The following is a 19,897-nucleotide window of genomic DNA, read 5'->3' on the forward strand; positions in this document are numbered from 1 at the left end:
CACCACTAGAGGAGAGACAACATACATCTCATCAAAATATCGAACGAATACCAAATTCACATGACTACTAATAGGAAGACTTCACCCATGTCCTCAGGAACAAACGTAACTACTCACAAAGCATATTCATGTTCATAATCAGAGGTGTAATAATATGCATTAAGGATCTGAACATATGATCTTCCTCCAAGTAAACCAATAAGTATCAACTACAAGGAGTAATCAACACTACCAGCAACCCACAGGTACCAATTTGTGGTTTTGGATACAAGATTGGATACAAGAGATGAACTAGGGTTTGAGAGGAGATGGTGCTGGTGAAGATGTTGATGGAGATTGACCCCCTCCCGATGAGAGGATCGTTGGTGATGACGTCGGTGATGATTTCCCCCTCCCGGAGGGAAGTGTCCCCGGCAGAACAGCTCCACCAGAGCCCTAGATTGATTCCGCCAAGGTTCCGCCTCGTGGCGGCGGAGTTTCGTCTCGTAAGCCTGCCCCCGAATTTTTCCAGGACAAAACCCTTCATATAGCAGAAGATGGACGCCGGAGGCCCACCTGGGGGCCCAGGAGATAGGGGGGCGCGCCCCTAGGGGGGGCGCCCCCTGTCTCCTGGACAGGGTGTGGGCCCCCTGTCCTATTTCTTTTGCTCATAATTCCTTAATAAATCCAAAAAGTTGTTTCGTGGAACTAGAACAACTCGATACTTTCCACCATCCACAACCCTTGATTTCTCATATTTGTGCAACGGCCCCTCTTGTTACCCATATGCAAGGCGCCGTCTTAGCCTTGCCTTCCCAGGATCGCTCCCACACCTGTCACGTTCATGATCGGCCTCCTCAACTGTGTATCGATCGAAAGGCAGGGCGGCAGAGCCCCCAACCGACGGGACATCGTGAACGAACTGGCCTCTCAATCCTGATGGTGGTACCCATTCTGCTAGTGCAGAGACAGGGTGTGGGCCCCCTGTCCTATTTCTTTTGCTCATAATTCCTTAATAAATCCAAAAAGTTGTTTCGTGGAGTCTCGGGTCTTTTGGAGTTGTGCAGAATAGGTTTCCAACGTTTGCTCCTTTTCCAGCCAGAATTCCAGCTGCTGGCATTCCCCCTCTTCATGGTAAACCTTGTAAAATAAGAGAGAATAGCCATAAGTATTGAGATATAATGTGTAATAACAGCCCATAATGCAATAAATATTGATATAAAAGCATGATGCAAAATGGACGTATCAGAATGCTTCATAAATTATAGATACATTGGAGACGTATCAAGCAACGCAGCGGATATTTTGATGGGTGCGAGTTCCTCCACGTGCCATGGGCCGACAACGAGCAAGCAGATGCCCTGGTACGAATCGGCTCCACCCGGCAAGCTATACCAACCGGCTTCTCCCTTCAGCGCCTTCTCAAGCCGTCTGCCAAGCCTTCACCAGAATCCGACTCCATCTTCATGCCAGCTGACCCCGAGGCAGTCGGATCCGGCTTGGGAACCTCGGCAGCCGGCCCGGGGACTTTAGCAGGCGGCCCAGGGACTGCAGCAGCCGCACTCGGCCCAGGGACTTCAGAGCCCGGCCCGGGGACTGCAGCAGTCGGCCCGGGGACTTCAATGACACAACAAGCGGTGGCCGATTCCAGCCCACCACCTCCCAACCCAACCGCCCTAATCGTGGTAGCCATGTTGGCAGTGAAGAAGTCACATCTCCATCATGGGCCCAACCCATCCTCAACTTTTTGGTGAACAGAGAGCTGCCGACTGACGAGATCTCAGCAAGACAAGTTCTATGTCGAGCTGGAGCCTACACAATAGTAAACAGAGAGCTCGTTAGGCGCAGCGGGACTGGAGTCTTCCGGCGCTGCGTCGATCCATAGAAGGGCATGGCAATCCTCAAAGACATCCATCAAGGCGAGTGTGGCCACCACGCGACCTCAAGATCACTTGTTGCCAAAGCCTTCCACCATGGTTTCTTTTGGCCGACTGCTTTGGACGACGCCAAAGACTTGGTCAAGCACTGCAAGGGGTGCCAATTGTTCATCTCCAAGCAACACCTGCCGGCTTTCGCACTCAAGACCATCCCCCTCACCTGGCCCTTTGCCGTCTTGGGGCTGGATATGGCGGGCCCATTCAAGACGGCACGTGGAAGCATGACTCATCTGCTTGTCGTCGTCGACAAATTTACCAAGTGGATTGAAGCAAAGCCAATCAAGAAGCTGAATGGGCCGACTGCTGTGACCTTCATTGCGGAGATCACAACCAGGTACGGCGTACCACACAACATCATCACCGACAACGACACCAATTTTGCCAAAGTAGCATTGGCTCGTCTTTGCGCGACGCAGGGCATCCGACTGGACTTAGTGTCCGTTGCCCATCCGCAATCAAACGGCCAAGTTGAGCGAGCAAATGGCCTCATCCTCTCCAACATCAAGCCCCAGCTGGTTGAGCCACTGGAGCGTTCGGCCGTCCTCTGGAGCATGTGCACCACTCCGAAAAAGTCAACCGGCTTCACTCCCTTCTTCCCTGTGTATGGTTCCGAGGCCGTCATCCCAACTGACATTGAGTTCGACACACCTCGAGTCACCATGTACATGGAAGCGGAGGCGAAGGGAGCACGAGAAGACGGTGTCGATCTGCTGGAAGATGGCCGGCTGTTAGCACTCAGTCAGTCCGCCATCTACCAGCAGAGCCTGCACCGTTACCACAGTCGGAAGGTCAAGCCAAGATCTTTCCAAGAGGGCGACCTTGTGCTCCGGCTGATCCAGCGAACAGCCGGCCAACACAAGCTCTCAACCCCTTGGGAAGGCCCCTTTGTCATCAGCAAGGCCTTGGGGAACGACTCCTACTACCTGATCGATGCACAGAAGCCCAAGGCACGCAAGAGATATGATTCCGGCAAGGAGTCGGAATGCCCGTGGAACGCAAATCTCCTTCGAAGATTTTATAGTTAATGCGGTATGTATCACGCTACCTTTTGTATTAAGTACAAGACATCGGGACCCCCGAGGAGCTCTCGAGGACTGACCTCTTTTATCTATATGATAAGTTTTATGCCTATGAATGTGTTAGTACATTTGTTCTTTCGTCCTGCACCGGGTTCGATCAGTCGGCCCGGGGACTTGCCGCCTTGAATTATGTTAGCACTACCTGTAGTCAGACAAGTAGTGTGCCGGCATCTAGCCTCTCTTGCCGAAAGTCACAACTCGTAGAAGCGGTTGTTCGGCTAGCAAGAGTCAAAGGCAGGAAATGATGCTCACACGAAAAATGACTAAGGACCAACAAGCTTACATAACACAAGCTGGCTCCCCGCCCTGCCAGCCGACTGCTAAAGCAGCCGGCTGGCAGGCTTCCTACTCACCTTGCCACGATCTAAGAAGGCTGAAGTACTTGCCCTCCCAAACGGCCAAGTACTTTCCTAGCCACATACTGCAGAGCAGCTGTCCGTCTGGAAAGGCGGCGGCCAAGGGAGGGTGGCAAAGGAAAAAGCCGAAAAAAGATTAAAAGCAAGAAAAGTCAGAAACCGACAGTAGCATAGCACATGCAAGATAATATTTACACAAAAGGCATTCGAAGGCCAGAATTCAACATAGTTTGAATACACCCTAGTGGGTGGAACTACGTAAATTTAACAAGACAGTGTTCAAAAGATTGACAAGCAGGATAAAAATTGGCCACTTAGACCAAGGGAGCAACAGGCGAGTCCGGCAGGTCGGTTGAGACGGCAGCGCTGGCTGGTGGAGTGGCCGGCTGGCGAGTCTTGGCCTGATCATCACCAGCAATAGTCGGCGCATTAGCACGCGCCTCGTTGCTGGAGGCATGGTCAGGCTGAGGCTGGCCGTCTGTTCCATCATTTGGCGCAGCGTCTTCACCATCCTCGTCCTCACCCTCGTCGCTGGAGTCGATCTCCTCCGTCGAGTCCTCGCCGTCCTCCAGGTTCAGCCCGAAGAAGTCCGTCGGCACCTCAGCGCCGTCCTCGTTCAACTCAGGGACAAAGACGCTAGTGTCAATGTACTCGACGATCGCCGCAGCACGATGAATGATGGCGGGCCTCACCGTCACCAACTCCTCGTTGGCCTCTTGCCCGAACATGGCCAACTAGGCTAGATCCAGCATAGAGTACCACACCCTGACAAACTCCAACGCCCGCCTGGCGCATGCCCGGGCCAAAGAAGCCTTCCACGCCTCAAAGTGGTCGACGACCACTTTGAGCCAGTCGGCGATCCGACTGGGGGTACGCGGCGCCAGCGTGTCAGGCCAGAGGGCGGATAGCACCTGGGCCCCGACACGTTGAAGGTGGCGGAGCATCTGGTGGGCCGGCTGGAGACGGGCCTGGATGGCCAGGATCTGCTCCTCAAGAGTCCGACGAGCATTCAACGCAATCTCTGTACCAGCCTGCCTCTGCGCTTCGTGGTGGGCCTCGATGACCTGGCTGGCAGCAACAGAGTGGCCAGGGAAGTACTCTGTGCAAAGAATAAAAGAGAGAATACAAAGTCAGAAGCCGGACTAAACTAACAGGCGGCAAACGAAGGGAAGAGAAGGTGTTGGGGAACGTAGTAATTTCAAAAAAAATTCCTAGTACACACAAGATCATGGTGATGGCATAGCAACGAAAGGAAAGAGTGTTGTCCACGTACCCTCGTAGACCATAAGCGGAAGCGTTATGACAATGCGGTTGATGTAGTCGTACGTCTTCACGATCCAACCGATCCAAGTACCGAACGTACGGCACCTCCGAGTTCAGCACACGTTCAGCTCGATGACGATCCCCGGGCTCCGACCCAACAAAGCTTCGGGGATGAGTTCCGTCAGCACGACGGCGTGGTGACGATGATGATGCTCTACCGGCGCAGGGCTTCGCCTAAACTCCACGACGATATGACCGAGGTGGAATATGGTGGAGGGGGGCACCGCACACGGCTAAGGAACGATCCGTAGATCAACTTGTGTCTTGGGGTGCCCCCTGCCCCGTATATAAAGGAGCAATGGGAGGAGGGCCGGCCAAGGAGGAGGAGGCGCGCCCAAGGGGGGAGTCCTACTCCCACCGGGAGTAGGACTCCTCCTTTCCTAGTAGGAGTAGGAGAGAAGGAAGGGGAAGAGAGAAGGGAAGGAAGGAGGGGGTGCGGCCCCTCTCCTTAGTCCAATTCGGACTAGGCCTTGGGGGGGCGCGCGGCCTGCCCTAGGCAGCCCCTCTCTCTTTCCCGTATGGCCCAATAAGGCCCAATACTTCTCCCCGGCGAATTCCCGTAACTCTCCGGTACTCCGATAAATACCCGAATCACTCGGAACCTTTCCGAAGTCCGAATATAGTCGTCCAATATATCGATCTTTACGTCTCGACCATTTCGAGACTCCTTGTCATGTCCCCGATCTCATCCGGGACCCCGAACTCCTTCTGTACATCAAAACTCATAAACTCATAATATAACTGTCATTGAAACCTTAAGCGTGCGGACCCTACGGGTTCGAGAACTATGTAGACATGACCTAGAACTATTCTCGGTCAATAACCAATAGCGGAACCTGGATGTCCATATTGGTTCGTACATATTCTACGAAGATCTTTATCGGTCAAACTGCATAACAACATACGTTGTTCCCTTTGTCATCGGTATGTTACTTGCCCGAGATTCGATCGTCGGTATCCAATACCTAGTTCAATCTCGTTACCGGCAAGTCTCTTTACTCGTTACGTAATGCATCATTCCGTAACTAACTCATTAGCTACATTGCTTGCAAGGCTTATAGTGATGTGCATTACCGAGAGGGCCCAGATATACCTCTCCGACAATCGGAGTGACAAAACCTAATCTCAAAATACGCCAACCCAACATGTACCTTTGGAGACACCTGTAGTACTCCTTTATAATCACCCAGTTACGTTGTGACGTTTGGTAGCACCCAAAGTGTTCCTCCGGTAAACGGGAGTTGCATAATCTCATAGTTACAGGAACATGTATAAGTCATGAAGAAAGCAATAGCAACATACTAAACGATCAAGTGCTAGGCTAACGGAATGGGTCATGTCAATCACATCATTCTCCTAATGATGTGACCTCATTAATCAAATGACAACACATGTCTATGGTTAGGAAACATAACCATCTTTGATTAATGAGATAGTCAAGTAGAGGCATACTAGTGACTATATGTTTGTCTATGTATTCACACATGTATCATGTTTCCGGTTAATACAATTCTAGCATGAATAATAAACATTTATCATGAAATAAGGAAATAAATAATAACTTTATTATTGCCTCTAGGGCATATTTCCTTCAGTCTCCCACTTGCACTAGAGTCAATAATCTAGTTCACATTGCTATGTGATTTAACACCAATATTCACATCTGCATGTGATTAATAGCCATAGTTCGCATCATCATGTGATAAACACCCAAAGGGTTTACTAGAGTCAATAATCTAGTTCACATCGCTATGTGATTAAGATCCAAAAGAGTACTAAGGTATGATCATGTTTTGCTCGTGAGAGAAGCTTAGTCAACGGGTCTGTCATATCCAGAGCCGTATGTATTTCGCAAATATTCTATGTCCACAATGCTCTGCACGGAGCTACTCTAGCTAATTGCTCCCACTTTCAATATGTATCCAGATTGAGACTTAGAGTCATCTGGATTGGTGTAAAAGCTTGCATCATTGTAACTTTTACGACGGGCTCTTTTATCACCTCCATAATCGAGAAACATCTCCTTAGTCTTCACTAAGGATATTCTTGATCCATGTCCAGTGATCTACTATTAGATTAAAATTTTATTCCTTTGCCAAACACAGAGCAAGGTATACAATAGGTCTAGTTCACAGCATAGCATACTTTATAGAACCTATGACTAAGGCATAGGGAATGACTTTTCATTCTCTTTCTATTTTCTGCAATGGTCGGGTCTTGAGTCTTACTCAACTTCACACCTTGTAACACAGGCAAGAACTCCTTTCTTTGACTGTTCCATTTTGAACTATTTCAAAAATTTATCAAGGTATGTACTCATTGAAAAATCTTATCAAGCGTCTTGATCTATCTATATAGATCTTGATGCTCAATGTGTAAGCAGCTTCACCGAGGTCTTTGCTTTGAAAAATTCTTATTCAAGTATCCTTTCATGCTATCCAGAATTTCCATATCATTTCCAATTAACAATATGTCATCCACATATAATATTAGAAATGCTACAGAGCTCCCACTCACTTTCTTGTAAATACAGGCTTCTTCAAAAGTTTGTATAAAACCATATGCTTTGATCAACTCATCAAAGCGTATATTCCAACTCTGAGATGCTTGCACCAGTCCATAGATGGATCGCTGGAGCTTGCACAATTTGTTAGCACCTTTAGAATTGACAAAACCTTCTGGTTGCATCATATACAACTCTTCTTTAAGAAAACCATTAAGGAATGCAGTTTTGTTTATCCATTTGCCAGATTTCATAAAATGCGGCAATTGCTAACATGATTCAGACAGACTTAAGCATATATATGAGTGAAAAACTCTCATCGTAGTCAACAACTTGAACTTGTCGAAAACCTTTTGCGACAATTCTAGCTTTGTAGATAGTAACACTATCAGCGTCCGTCTTCCTCTTGAAGATCCATTTAATCTCAATGTCTCGCCGATCATTCGGAAAGTCAATCAAAGTCCATACTTTGTTTTCATACATGGATCTCATCTCAGATCTCATGGCCTCAAGCCATTTTGCGGAATCTGGGCTCACCATCGCTTCTTCATAGTTCGTATGTTCGTCATGGTCTAGTAACATAACTACCAGAACAGGATTACCGTACCACTCTGGTGCGGATCTTACTCTGGAAGACCTACGAGGTTCTGTAGTAACTTAATCTGAAGTTTCATGATCATGATCATCAACTTCCTCACTAATTGGTGTAGTAGTCACAGGAACAGATTTCTGTGATGAACTAATTTCCAATAAGGGAGCAGGTACAGTTACCTCATCAAGTTCTACTTTCCTCCCACTCACTTCTTTTGAGAGAAACTTCTTCTCTAGAAAGGATCCATTTTTAGCAACGAATATCTTGCCTTCGGATCTGTGATAGAAGGTGTACCCAACAGTTTCCTTTGGGTATTCTATGAAGACGCACTTCTCCGATTTGGGTTTGAGCTTATCAGGATGAAACTTTTTCACATAAGCATCGTAGCCCCAAACTTTAAGAAACGACAACTTGGGTTTCTTGCTAAACCACAGTTCATATAGTGTCGTCTCAACGGATTTAGATGGTGCCCTTTTAACGTGAATGCAGCTGTCTCTAATGCATAACCCCAAAACGATAATGGTAAATCAATAAGAGACATCATAGATCGCACCATATCCAATAAAGTGCGGTTACGACGTTCGGACACACCATAACGTTGTGGTGTTCCAGGTGGCGTGAGCTGTGAAACTATTCACATTGTTTTAATTGAAGACCAAACTCGTAACTCAAATATTCGTCTCCGCGATCAGATCGTAGAAACTTTATTTTCTTGTTACGATGATTTTTCCACTTCACTCTGAAATTCTGTGAACCTTTCAACTATTGCAGACTTATGTTTCATCAAGTAGATATACCCATATCTGCTCAAATCATCTTGTGAAGGTCAGAAAATAACGATACTTGCCACGAGCATCAACACTCATTGGATCGCATACATCGGTATGTATTATTTCCAATAAGTCAGTAGCTTGTTCCATTGTTCCGGAGAACGGAGTTTTAGTCATCTTGCCCAAAAGGCACGGTTCGCAAGCATCAAATGATTCATAACCAAGTGATTCCAAAATCCATCTTTATGGAGTTTCTTCATGCGCTTTACACCGATATGACCCAAACGGCAGTGCCACAAATAAGTTGCACTATCATTATTAACTTTGCATCTTTTGGCATCAATATTATGAATATGTGTATCACTACGATCGAGATCCAACAAACTATTTTCATCGGGTGTATAACCATCGAAGGTCTTATTCATGTAAACAGAATAACAATTATTCTTTAACTTCAAATGAATAACCGTATTGCAATAAACATGATCAAATCATATTCATGCTCAACGCAAACGCCAAATAACATTTATTTAGGTTTAACACTAATCCCGAAAGTATAGGGAGTGTGCGATGATGATCATATCAATCTTGGAACCACTTCCAACACTCATCGTCACTTCCCCTTCAACTAGTCTCTGTTTACATAACTCCTGTTTCAAGTTACTAATCTTAGCAACTGAACAAGTATCAAATACTCAGGGGTTACTATAAACACTAGTAAGGTACACATCAATAACCTGTATATCAAATATACCCTTGTTCACTTTGCCATCCTTCTTATCCACCAAATATTCAGAGCATTTCTGCTTCCAGTGACCATTTCCTTTGCAGTGTCAGCACTCAGTTTCAGGCTTTGGTCCAGCTGTGGGCTTCTTCGCGGGAGTGACAACTTGCTTGTCATTCTACTTGAAGTTTCCTTTCTTTCCCTTTGCCCTTTTCTTGAAACTAGTGGTCTTGTCAATCATCAACACTTGATGCTCTTTCTTGATTTCTACCTTCGTCGATTTCAACATCACGAAGAGTTCGGGAATCGTTTTCGTCATCCCTTGCATACTATAGTTCATCACGAAGTTCTAGTAACTTAGTGATGGTGACTAGAGAATTCTGTCAATCACTATCTTATCTGGAAGATTAACTCCCACTTGATTCAAGCGATTGAAGTACCCAGACAATCTGAGCACATGCTCACTAGTTGAGCGATTCTCCTCCATCTCTTAGCTATAGAACTTGTTGGAGACTTCATATCTCTCAACTCGGGTATTTGCTTGAAATATTAACTTCAACTCCTGGAACATCTCATATGGTCCATGACGTTCAAAACGTCTTTGAAGTCCCGATTCTAAGCCGTTAAGCATGGTGCACTAAACTATCAAGTAGTCATCATATTGAGCTAGCCAAACGTTCATAACGTCTGCATCTGCTCCTGCAATAGGTCTGTCACCTAGCGGTGCATTAAGGACATAATTCTTCTGTGCAGCAATGAGGATAAACCTCAGATCACGGATCCAATCCGCATCATTGCTACTAACATCTTTTCAACATAGTTTTCTCTAGGAACATATCAAAAAACATATGGAAGCAACAACGCGAGCTATTGATCTACAACATAATTTGCAAAATACTACCAGGACTAAGTTCATGATAAATTTAAGTTCAATTAATCATATTACTTAAGAACTCCCACTTAGACAGACATCTCTCTAGTCATCTAAGTGATCACGTGATCCAAATCAACTAAACCATGTCCGATCATCACGTGAGATGGAGTAGTTTCAATGGTGAACATCACTATGTTGATCATATCTACTATATGATTCACGCTCGACCTTTCGGTCTCCGTGTTCCGAGGCCATATCTGTATATGCTAGGCTCGTCAAGTTTAACCCGAGTATTCTGCATGTGCAACTGTTTTGCACCCGTTGTATTTGAACGTAGAGCCTATCACACCCGATCATCACGTGGTGTCTCAGCACGAAGAACTTTCGCAACGGTGCATACTCAGGGAGAACACTTCTTGATAATTAGTGAGAGATCATCTTAAAATGCTACCGTCAATCAAAGCAAGATAAGATGCATAAAGGATAAACATCACATGCAATCAATATTAGTGATATGATATGGCCATCATCATCTTGTGCTTGTGATCTCCATCTTCGAAGCACCGTCGTGATCACCATCGTCACCGGCGACATCTTGATCTCCATCGTAGCATCGTTGTCGTTACGCCATCTATTGCTTCTACGACTATCGCTACCGCTTAGTGATAAAGTAAAGCAATTACAAGGCGTTTGCATTTCATACAATAAAGCGACAACCATATGGCTCCTGCCAGTTGCCGATAACTTCGGTTACAAAACATGATCATCTCATACAATAAAATATAGCATCACGTCTTGACCATATCACATCACAACATGCCCTACAAAAACAAGTTAGACGTCCTCTACTTTGTTGTTGCAAATTTTACGTGGCTGCTACGGGCTTAGCAAGAACCGTTCTTACCTACGCATCAAAACCACAACGATAGTTCGTCAAGTTAGTGATGTTTTAACCTTCGCAAGGACCGGGCATAGCCACACTTGATTCAGCTAAAGTGAGAGAGACAGACACCCGCCAGCCACCTTTAAGCACAAGTGCTCGTAACGGTGAAACCAGTCTCGCGTAAGCGTACGCGTAATGTCGGTCCGGGCCGCTTCATCTCACAATACCGCCGAACCAAAGAACGACATGCTGGTAAGCAGTATGACTTGTATCGCCCACAACTCACTTGTGTTCTACTCGTGCATATAACATCAACACATAAAACCTAGGCTCGGATGCCACTGTTGGGGAACGTAGTAATTTCAAAAAAAATTCCTACGTACACACAAGATCATGGTGATGGCATAGCAACGAGAGGAAAGAGTGTTGTCCACGTACCCTCGTAGACCGTAAGCGGAAGCGTTATGACAACGCGGTTGATGTAGTCGTACGTCTTCACGATCCATGTACCGAACGTACGGCACCGCCGAATTCACCACACGTTCAGCTCGATGACGATCCCCGGGCTCCGGTCCAGCAAAGCTTCGGGGATGAGTTCCGTCAGCACGACGGCGTGGTGACGATGATGATGCTCTACCGGCGCAGGGCTTCGCCTAAACTCCGCGATGATATGACCGAGGTGGAATATGGTGGAGGGAGGCACCGCACACGGCTAAGGAACGATCCGTAGCTCAACTTGTGTCTTGGGGTGCCCCCCTGCCCCCGTATATAAAGGAGCAAGGGGAGGAGGGTCGGCCAAGGAGGAGGAGGCGCGCCCAAGGGGGGAGTCCTACTCCCACCGGGAGTAGGACTCCTCCTTTCCTAGTAGGAGTAGGAGAGAAGGAAGGGGAAGAGAGAAGGGAAGGAAGGAGGGGGTGCGGCCCCTCCCCCTAGTCCAATTCGGACTAGGCCTTGGGGGGGCGCGCGGCCTGCCCTAGGCAGCCCCTCTCTCTTTCCCGTATGGCACAATAAGGCCCAATACTTCTCCCCGGCGAATTCCCGTAACTCTCCGGTACTCCGGTAAATACCCGAATCACTCGGAACCTTTCCGAAGTCCGAATATAGTCATCCAATATATCGATCTTTACGTCTCGACCATTTCGAGACTCCTCGTCATGTCCCCGATCTCATGCGGGACTCCGAACTCCTTCGGTACATCAAAACTCATAAACTCATAATATAACTGTCATTGAAACCTTAAGCGTGCGGACCCTACGGGTTCGAGAACTATGTAGACATGACCTAGAACTATTCTCGGTCAATAACTAATAGCGGAACCTGGATGTCCATATTGGTTCCTACACATTCTACGAAGATCTTTATCGGTCAAACTGCATAACAACATACGTTGTTCCCTTTGTCATCGGTATGTTACTTGCCCGAGATTCGATCGTCGGTATCCAATACCTAGTTCAATCTCGTTACTGGCAAGTCTCTTTACTCGTTACGTAATGCATCATTCCGTAACTAACTCATTAGCTACATTGCTTGCAAGGCTTATAGTGATGTGCATTACCGAGAGGGCCCAGATATACCTCTCCGACAATCGGAGTGACAAAACCTAATCTCGAAATACGCCAACCCAACATGTACCTTTGGAGACACCTATAGTACTCCTTTATAATCACCTAGTTACGTTGTGACGTTTGGTAGCACCCAAAGTGTTCCTCCGGTAAACGGGAGTTGCATAATCTCATAGTTACAGGAACATGTATAAGTCATGAAGAAAGCAATAGCAACATATTAAACGATCAAGTGCTAGGCTAACGGAATGGGTCATGTCAATCACATCATTCTCCTAATGATGTGACCTCATTAATCAAATGACAACACATGTCTATGGTTAGGAAACATAACCATCTTTGATTAATGAGCTAGTCAAGTAGAGGTATACTAGTGACTATATATTTGTCTATGTATTCACACATGTATCATGTTTCAGGTTAATACAATTCTAGCATGAATAATAAACATTTATCATGAAATAAGGAAATAAATAATAACTTTATTATTGCCTCTAGGGCATATTTCCTTCAGAAGGAAGGCAACTTACCGTCAACCATGTCCTCAATGCGGCCGTAGCCGTCGCTCAGCGCCTACTCCGACTCAGCCCAGTTCACCGCCTGGGTCTCATATTCGGCTTGGAGGGCGGCCTCGCTATCCTTCACCGCCTGGAGGGCCGCCTTGTGACTCTCCTCTTGGTCAGCTAGCTGCTTGGCCAGGCGGTCGCGCTCCTGAGCTATGCTAATGCACTCCGCCTCCTTGGCGCGCAACACGGTCTGGGCCTCGCCCAGTTGTTGCTGCAGGGCAGCGTTGGCCTCTGCGAAAGCAACAAAGAAAAACAATTAATAAACAAGAAGTCGCCAAAAGAGATCCGGCCCGACTACTCAGCAGTCGGCCCGAATCTCGGGAACTACACCCAGTGGGTGCGCTGACACGCACGAGAGAAAGAAGGCAAATAATTTACTCCGGCTTTCAGACAGGTCGGCGGTCCGTTGAGTCAGATCCCGGACATGGGAGTTGAAGGTGGCCGCGTGGAGGTTATGATAGTCCTGCCAAAAGGACAGACGAATAAGAAGAAACAAGTCAACACCCGAACCTGCTTAGAAGTTTCAGGCCGCCTGCTCAGCAGCTGGCCCGGAACTCGGGGACCGCATCCAGTGGGTGCGCTAACGCGCCCCCACAGAAGAACACAAGAGCAAGAAGCAAAGAGCAGGAGGCTTACTCGGATGGCCGTCCACGTCGCCAAGAACTCCTGGTTATAATTCTTCAGGGCGGCAGCCTGAGATTGAAGCCGGGCCCGGACGTCCTGCGCCGCCTTGTTCAGCACGGCCGTCCCGCCCCCTGGCGCCCAGTCCGGCGAGTTGATGCTAGCCGCCTCCAGTTCCTGGGTCGACGAGCCGGTGCCCCTGGCCTCCTGTGGAGGCAGCGCCGAGGCCGCCTTCCCCGCGCGCTGGCATGCCGAAGACCAGACCACGAGGTCAGTCCCCGCAGCCAGATCACCTCCAACCGGCGGCACGGGTGGCGCGTTGGGCTGGCCGCCTTTATCCGCCGCAACCGGCGATGGCGGAACCACCTCCGTCTCCGGGGCGATGTCGTCGCGCTCCTCCCTCTCCATGACCGGCTGGTCACCGCCGGCTCCTTCACACGGCACCACCGAGGCTTCGGGCGTTGGCGCCACGGCGCGGAGGGGAATGACGAGCTGTGTGGGTTGGCCGCGTGAGGCGTCCCCCGCCTGCGTCGTGGCCGCGGCGTCCGCCTGTGTGTGGGCCACGAAGCTGGCCTACACCCTCGTGGCCTCGTCCGCCTCCTCCTGCACCGCCTTGGCGGCGGCCGCCTTCTGCCGCTCCACCTCTTGCTCCTCACGCGCCTCCCGCGCGTTCCTCTCTGTCGCCGCCTAAAGCTCGGCTCACGGGTCTACACGGCGGGAGCTGGCGGAGCCCCCCGCCGCCCCCACAATGGAGCCGGCAACCGATTGCTCCAGAGAGAGCGGGGCCCTGTTGTAGCAAGAGAAAGAAAACTCAGAAGAGCATTTGCAAAAAAGAAGGAAGAATGCATTAGGAAGCCGACACTTACGCAGAAACCATCTGAGGCTCCTTCACGACCTTGCGGATGCGGTTTGCCTTTGCGGCCGCTTCCTCTCGCTTAGTCGCCACGGTCGAGCTCCTGGACCATTTCGACGGCTGCCGAACATCGATGACGTGGCCCGGCGCTTCGGCGCACCGTCTCGAGCAGCCGGCACGGCGGTTGAGCTCGCGCCCGCCTGATTAGACACTGGCTGGCGGCGCGGGAGGCTTCTTCGTCATCATCATCAGGCTAGTCCTCGATGCTGCCTCCACCTCCAGAGCCACCTGCCGTGTCGTCCTCCAGGGCGGCCGCCCCCAAGTCGGGGTCGTCCGCATCACTCTCCTCCCGGTTGGGGAGGAACTGATGCTCTAGCCCTGCGGCACCGGCTGACGGCTGGAGAAGAGCGCTCTGTTTCATAGCCGATTGGTTAAGACGGCCAAAGAGAACTCGACAGCTAAAGAAAAAGAAGAAAATGAAGACTTACCGTGGGTGGTGGATCCATGCGCGAGTACGGCTTTTTGCCGGATCGCCATTCCTCCTCCGGGAGCTTGCAATTTGAAATGTAGTTCACCAAGTGAGCTACCTCCGAGTGCGGCATCTCCTTGATGCACATCCGGCTTGGGTCATGGTGCCCGCTCATCTAGCATATCATATGAGGCCGGCCTTGGAGCGGGAGCACTCGGCGTGCCACGAAGGCGGTCAGCAAGTCGGGCCCGGTGAAACCTTTCGACCTCACCATCACCTTAAGCCGGGCGACGGCGGCAGCCCTGGCAACTGACAGAGTCTTGGGCCACCTTCCAGCCGGCGGGCCGGCTACATAAGCCGGCAAGTTGACCTAGTCGACCTCCGGGTGGACGCTCTTCACGTAGAAGTAAGACAACTGCCACAACTTCACCGGTTGTATCAGCGTGATGGAGGGGAACGGGTTCTCGGCAGCCGACCTTCGCACCGCGACGAAGGCGCCGCACTGCACCGGCACTCCCTTGGCGACGGTGCCGAGCTTCATGTGGAAGAACTCGCCCCAAAGTTCAATGGTGGGGAGGACGCCGAGAAAGCCCTCGCAAAGGGTGACGAAGGTGGACAGCAGCACCACCGTGTTTGGTGTGAGGTGGTGCGGCTGCAGGCCGTAGAAGTCGAGGAAGGTGCAGAGGAAGCCGCTCACCGGCAAGCCAAAGCCGCGCAGGAAACGTGGCCTGAAGACGACCCGTTCACCCTCCTCCGGCACTGGCGAAATCTCCCTCTTCAGCGCCAAGCGAACCCTCACGAAATCCCTGCCGGGCAGCCGCCGCGTCCGGCGGAGGAATTCGACGTGGTCCTCATGAACGTTGGAGCCGTCCCACACTCCGGCACGCACCATGGGGGCGAAGAGCTTGATGGGAGGATGGCGCGGCGACGGGCGCGTGGCCTTGCAGCGATGAGGTGCGGCGCGGCACGGTAAGATGGCTGGAGGTTCGGTGCCGTGGCGGCTAGCAGCAGTAGCAACAACAAGAAGAGGAGAAGAATGGCGAAGGAGGAGGAGGGCGCGCGTGCGTCTGCCGCTCCCCTCCTCCCCCTACTTATAGCCCCGGAACAGCCAAGCCGAGGGGACGGGGCATGGGGGACATGGGATTAACTACACCCACACTCCCCCACAAACCCGCGTTTATCGCGCCAGTAAAGGCGTGTATTAACTGCCCCGGAATATCAATCGACCGCTTCGGCCACATCGGATCGGCGCGTGGGCCGAGGCGCTGTAGTGGCAGGCCCCAGCCTGTGGCGATCTCCCGTCGCGTGCTTGCGCTGGCAGGTAGGACCAGGCGGCTGGTGCCACGTGGCACGCGGACAGCGGGCGGCCGGCCCGACGCCCGACGCGCGCGCCACCTGGTTCCTGCCTTCAGTCTTCAAATTCGATCAGAGGGCAAGTCTGGTTAAGGCCAGATTCGAGCTGACTGTTCTGCAGAGTAGGAAGCTGCTTGGGCTTCTCATTCTCCATTCGATCGTGAAGCCCCACCAGCTTCGGGGACTATTGTCAGAGTAAATGACTACAGGTAGCCTAGCCGGCTCCCCCTGGCTCTTCAAAAACATCAAGCTGACTGCGCCCTCAAACATCCAAGATGAAGGGCCGCCTTCCTATGGCCGGCCGATCCCCTAGTCACCTGCCTGAAGGTGGCAAGGCACCGCAAGCTTCCTCAAAGTGGGCCGACTCCTAGCAGGCGGCCTCCAGAGTGGCCGCCCTCTAGCAGGCGGCCCGCATCATGCACTCTCAAAGTCTGCACCCACATAACGGCGACGAGACGGGGCGTGGCTATAGTTGAGTCTGCCACCCCCGAATCCCAGAGCGGGAGTGGCCACAGTGCGCCGTACCGGGTGACCATCCCTCGTCCGACGCGGCACTGTTGCCACGTTGACCATGACATCACCCATGCCAGAGCGACCATGCCCCCATGACAGGCTGTCGGTACGGCCCGCAGGCGGCGGGCCCCTCTTGCCAGTGAGCCCCCATAAGGCGGCTTGACCAGTCCAGTCGGCCCGAGGGGAAGCCATCTCCCAGCAGCCGGCCAACCCTCGCCCTGGAAGTTTGTGCACCATTAAGCAGATGAGACGGGGTAAGGCTACAGTGAATGCCTGCCAGGCGGCGGCATTGTAGCCATGCTTGCCCCGACAAAGCCATCGTCATCAAGGGCGAGGCTACAGTAATGAGCCACCGACAGGGCCCACAAGCGGTAGGCCCAGCATGTCATCCAAGAGGCCAGCAGCCAGCGGGACCCACCAGCCGACGGGCCCCAGTGATCGGCGGAGAAGCCGGCGACCATAGACGCTGACCATTACCATTATACCCCTGGGGGTAGGCCTATATAAACCCCCAGGGCACCCATGCAAAGGGTTGATCCATTAGAAACACACACACCACATAGGGAGAAGGGGAGAGCTAGCCTTGCCCTTCTTCTTCCTCTAGCAAACAGCTCAAGGAGCCTCTTGTAGCTACTTACTGATCTAGTGATCATGCGGAGACCCCGCGGAACAGGACTAGGGGTGTTATCTCCTCGGAGAGCCCCAAACCTGGGTAAGATTCGCTGGCGTGCATGTCTTCGCCTCATCCCGTTTCCAGGCACCGACGATGTCTTACTGGCTCCGACTATGATTAGCCATCCTTTGGCATATGTCGCACCTACCACCCGACAGGATGTCGTTGATGCATTAGTTGGTAGGCTAATAGCATTTGTAATTGCCCTTTGCCTCTTAGGATCATGTATTTTCTCTGCTGACAGCGAGGGCGGTGGCACGCACTGACTTGGTCACACCAATCTTGGTAAGCTGCTCGTTGAGGCGGCCCTGCGCCGTGTAAATGTCTCTACAGATAGATCTATGAGGACCCAGTCTGGTGTTGCGCGTCGCACCGCTCCCGTCGCTCCTCCTCCATCATGGTGATATGCAGCCGCCACCATGGGCGAGGTAATGAAGGAGGCATCGGCGCACATTCGCAAGCGCATGGGAGGCTCCTTAACAGTGATTGGCCGTTGACGGGCGGTGATGGGCTCCAAAAGTTGCGCTTGGATGGCGTAACCGGGGTGTAAGTCGTGACAATGCCGACACGAGGTGGATCATCCTAGGTGTAAAACCATCCCCCTTCCATTTCTTGTTCGTCCCTGCAAACTACCCTTCCAGGTATCCAATTGCTTGCATATGGCAGCTCCCCCACACTCGCAAGTTTAATTCATGTTGGTTTGGAGTTTGACATGGAAGTATTTCCTCCAAAGACCAAAGTGAGGCTCGATGAACAGGAAACCAATGAAACAAGTGATGTGTAGACTGAAGTTGGGGTGAGATGATGTATTTGGAGGCCTGAAAAGTGGAGGAGGTCGCTGAAGAATGGACAAGTTAGATAGCTTAAGCCACAAATGAGAAAGAGGATGAAGTTAACCTGCTCGTATGGCTCCCTCTTGGGCATGGGCTATCCTGCGAGGCCTCCATCGGGAAGCTCGATCACCAACGAGTGAGGAATCACAGTTCCCGGCTGCGGCATGTTGCCCGTGTTGATTAGGTGCTACGGTATGGTCTCGGCGTTGCTGGAGGCCATCCACTTGCCATTGGTCAATGATGGATTCTTCAACTTGCTGCCGGCTAAGCTCTTCACGGCGACGGGGCCGTACCACTGTTCATCGAACAGTGCTGGGCTACCTCAGGAGCCATGGCAGTGGAGGCGCACATGATCTGTGGAGCATGAGGTGGAGCAACAATAGAGCAACGACAATGGCAGCAAGAAGCATGAGAAAGAAGAAGGCAAAGGAGAGGAATGTGTAAGATCCCTCCCCTCGGCTCCTTCTCTCTCTTATATGCAGATGGGAGGAGGCATGACGACATCAAATCTTTCCCACATAACAACATATCTCTTTGTATCTCTGCTAAGGCTGGTCATAGTAGGGAGTAACTTATACTAGTGTCATGCATATGTTACTAGTCTAAGTTACTACCTCCATAGTGCAAAGTAACGTAGTAGTAGTGTCATAGATGGCTTCATTTATTAGCTTGTAGACTCATTCTTTCTCGGTAAGCGCTATGTTACAGTAACATATTATGTTACTCTAAACACCTCTCTCCTCATTAACTACATGCCACATAAGCAAAATTTTCTTGCACTGTGCTATGTTACTACCTAAATTACTCCCACTATGAGACTAGCCACAGTGGGAGTAACTTTAGCAGTAACATCGAGTCCAACTCAGCAAATTTGCTTATGTGGCAGTGAGTTAATGAGGAGAGAGGTAGTTATAGTAACTTAGCTAGTTACTGTAACATCACATGTCCCAATGAAGTATGAGTCTATAACCTAATAAATGAAGCTTTACATGTTACCACACTTATGTTACTACCCACTATGAAGGTAGTAACATAGTCTAGGGATATGTGTATGTTACTAGTGTATGTTACTCACCATTGTGGCTAGTCTGACTAGCCTAACGCTGTTTAAAGCGCTCGGGAATCAAGGGGTTGCCGTTAATGTCGCGGGCATCAAGGAGAACACTACCGAGTTGATGGGATGTGGCCTGAGTGGGGTCCCTACCCACTGCCGCACGCCATGTTGATCAGTGGTCAGGCCTGACACGTGGTATCACTACTAGGGAAAACCCTAGCAGTAGCGCGTGTTTAAAGCCTATCAGTAGCGTGGGGGTACCGCGCTACTAGTAAGGTGCTACAGCTAAAGGTTAGCAGTAGCGTGGGTTGGACCACGCTACTGCTATATCGACTTAGTAGCAGTGCTTTCTACAACAAGTGCTACTGGTAATTAGTAGT

This window comes from Triticum aestivum, chromosome 7B (assembly GCF_018294505.1).
Source record: "Triticum aestivum cultivar Chinese Spring chromosome 7B, IWGSC CS RefSeq v2.1, whole genome shotgun sequence".
Taxonomy (NCBI): domain Eukaryota; kingdom Viridiplantae; phylum Streptophyta; class Magnoliopsida; order Poales; family Poaceae; genus Triticum; species Triticum aestivum.